General features: G+C 33.0%; 1 protein-coding gene across 1 annotated transcript in view; it reads right to left on the reverse strand.

The window, feature by feature from the left end:
* The window catches only part of LOC120767000 (mucin-5AC), a 105,347-nt gene that overhangs the window by 22,416 nt on the left and 79,006 nt on the right, over positions 1–3,925 (reverse strand). The gene's annotated exons all lie outside the window — the stretch shown is intronic.

Here is a 3,925-nt window from a genome sequence, read left to right on the forward strand (position 1 = left end):
CTCGTTAAAGTTTTGTAACTTCACATCATTTAATACACATGCATACACACTAAAAAATCAAATGTCTTAATTGTGAAAGTTCAGCACGTGATCAAGATTCCCACTGATGGCCGAGTAAATGAATTAGGCCAGTTAATTGCAAATCATGTGATTAAGCCTTTTACCTTCTTATACATACATATATGTATATGTACATGCATATGTACATATATGTATATAATTAACTTCATTACACCTCAATTAAATAGGTATTTACATTTAGAGATGTGCTTGTCAGCTATGCAAATAGCACAGGCCTTCGGTGGCAGGTCAGATAATGAGACGTCATGCATAAGTTGTGGCGTGATAAGTACAAAATACACTTAAATATTCAAATATCTACAGAAAATAGTTTAACAAAACTTCCAACTATATACATAAATAACAACGCACGCGAGTACCCGACGCTGTCAAGTGGGAGGGCGTGTTGACGGAATGATACGGCATTTTGCCAATGCCATTCGCACATGTATGTATGTATATCTGCTAAATTCAAAATAAAGTAAAATATGATTGCAGTAAATACGAAAGAAACCGCACAGACGAAAAAGATATAGTAAGTATAACTGTAAATATTCACAAAAAAGAGAGCAAAAATATAATCTTTTTTTCTGAATATGCAAATACAAAAAGAATTTACAAAATTCAAAATCTTAACCGCAAGCGATAAGCAAAACACAATGTTCGTCAGCGCACTCGGTCGACCCCACCAACTCACCGACACATTGTGTGTCATTAACACTGAAATTATATTTCACGAACGATGCTTGGGCATAAATAAATGGTCATAAAGTAATTGCCACATTTTGCGCGCTCTTTTGAAACTTTTCTTTTTGGTGTTAATAAAAAAAACAGCACAATGAAGTAGACTGGCAGCAAATAAGGCACGAGAAACGTGTGTTCGTTCTAGTGCAAAGCAACGATTAAATGTGTAATTCGAGCGCGTATGTACTACATACATACATACATATGTGCTTATATTGTATGAGTAACACCGTTTATAAACGGTTTATGACATTTTGGGCAGACAATCTTTGGCTTAATTTTCCCTTGTGAATTGTGTTAGCATGTATCCACACAGAAAAAGCAAAGATTCGCGTGAAAATATGAATGAAGAGGGATTGCAGCTGTGGGTTGTGCACTTGCTTGATATCCTTTTTAGATAAGGTTAAAAATGTATCCAATGACAACTACAAATGCACAGAGTTAACTAGGCGGCAAAACTGTCACCTGCTTAATTCCGCTCTTCGTAGCAAAACAGATACCAAAACACATGACAGTGAGGTGAGCGTGGTGTTGCCATCATATTGTGGAAAGTTTTATAGAAGTATATTATTTTTATGGCGGATTTCGTGAGGATGTCAAATAAAAAGTTTTCCATGTAAGGGCACAATAAAAGGTCGCTGTGCAATTTATCTAAGGACTTCATTTTGATTTATCATTTATTGGATTTGTTTTTTACGGCAGTTATCAGCTATAATGTTTTTGATAAAAATTATATTTTTTATCATTATTTTGAAACTCTTGATTAACTGTTCCTTTAATTATTAATTATTATGTAACTAACAATGCTGTTAAAGCCTAAAAAAATTAAAGAAAAAAAGTTCTATAAAGTCAATTTCCAATCATATAAACAACTAATATAGCAATAAAATGTATATAATATTACTTCCCAACACAGCTTGTTACATTTTTTGTCAAAAGTGTGGGCTAAAATTTCTTCAACTGGCAACACTTTGCGAGAGAAATGAGAGTATGAGAAAAGTGACTGCGCGGTGTGAAAAGGTGACCATCTTCGACAAATAAATAACAGAGACAGTTGGTAGAGTGGAATTGTTTGGAAAATCGAAACTAAACCAGAACAGAAACAACAACAACAAAGGTAACGAGAGCGGACAAATGATGCAAATAAATGAAGTTACAATAACAAGTATAGAGAAAAACTCATATCAACAATGAAAAAAATACTAAGTAGCCAAATTTTTAGGTAAAATGGCATTTGTGCAGCAACAAAAGAAAAGGAACAAAACAATAGATGAAATTAAGTTAGTAGAAGTGTATTGGTAGGTATGTATGTAATTAAGAGATGAACACCCAAGTAGTGAAATTGATAGCGTAAAGCAGCGATTAATCTGTTTAACAATGACTGCAGGCTGCACTTGAAGATCGCAAAACAAAGAAGTTCAAAACTCTTGCTATTTATCAACAAAGCCAAGCAACAAAATGACCAAAAGCGCTTAGCTGCTAAGGCAGATGGTAACAAGTAATCGCCAATAAAGCTAACAATAACAACAATTGTAAGAAAAAATCTCGAAACATCAGCTCAGCATATTAATAGCAACTCCAATTCTGGCAACAACAACAACTTGCAAACACTAACAGTTCAACACAACAGTCGTTGACTTTAGCGGCCACAAAGCCCATTGAAAATACAACAATAACTAAACATACAAACAGTCAAACAACCAAAAGTTCAGCATTAACGTTGAAGTTGATGATGATGATGATGATCAAGCTAATAATGGTGCTTAGATAGTGTTAATAATGATGTTGAGGTTGTTGAAGAATCACAGAACAAAAATGCGATAGGAAACAAACATGACGGAACACTTACATATGCATACACCGTCACACGCGCGCACCGTTTGTATCCCTATATATGTATAAGTATGAATATGTGTGTACGTGTGTACAAATGCCGAAAAAACCTAATGGGAAAATGTATCTATATCTGTTTTTGTTCTTGTCGCCACTTTTGCTAGCAGCTATATTACTATTGACATGGACTGTAAATGTCACTGTTGTTGTAGTTGCTGTTGTTCGGCTGCTCCTGCTGTTATGCTATTATTGTGGTTGTTAGTTTTTGGTCTTTGCATCATCAACATTTCCAGCCTATGCGCCGAAGATTAACTATAGATATTTAGACTTTTACGAATGTATGCATACATACAAACATATAAACAATATGTATGTACAAATGTGTATTAAGATAGTTAGCATTCTGGTTAGATTTTTGGTTATACGAGTAATAACATTTTTACACCTCTTTAATACTCACTATAGAATTGCGGAAAAATTTTGAAAATATTTTAGTTCACAAAACTAAATTTGAAAAGTGACTGCTTTGCTAGTATTTTTTTTGTGATTTTTTTTGTTAATTTTTATTCAACTTTTGTTTATGAGGAGGCACACTTAATTTCACTTTTATTTTTATTTAATAATTTCTTTTCATATGTTTGTTTTTTGTTGTTTCAATGTTTCTCCATTCACTTAAGTGTGTTTATTTTATATAATTATTTTTTAATCAATATGCACACACAATACACATTTATTTTTTTGACTGCGCTTCATACACACACCACATGTACCACACACACATATTGAACGCCACATTTGTTGAGAGTAAATAATATTTCTTCGCTTCGCTTCTCTTATTTTATTTACTTATTTTCATTTTTGTTTGTGTACCATGTGTTGGTCTACTTTTGCCACAAATCAAATTTGCATTTCATTATCTTTTAATTATAAATTCAATAACATCGCTTTTATTGCTCGCTTATGGACGAAAAAGCTGCCGACTCAATTTCTTTTCATTCACCTCACCACTGCCGCACACACACACATACACTACGGCACATCACTACACTTTACCGATATCTCGATAGATATTGTTTTCCTATTTCTATCTCGCACGGGTGCACTTTAACACATTTTAGTTTATTTTATATTTCTTTGTATTTTCACTATTTATTTATTTTATTTTTTTTTCCATATAATCTTCTATTATTTGTTACAACATTTACACTGCATGTATTTGTTGTTGTTTTCGGCTTGCAACTTGTGTATATGTATGTTATTTCAATATCGCCCATTCATTTAGATTGTG

Source organism: Bactrocera tryoni, chromosome 1, assembly GCF_016617805.1.
Source record: "Bactrocera tryoni isolate S06 chromosome 1, CSIRO_BtryS06_freeze2, whole genome shotgun sequence".
NCBI classification, from domain to species: Eukaryota; Metazoa; Arthropoda; class Insecta; order Diptera; family Tephritidae; genus Bactrocera; species Bactrocera tryoni.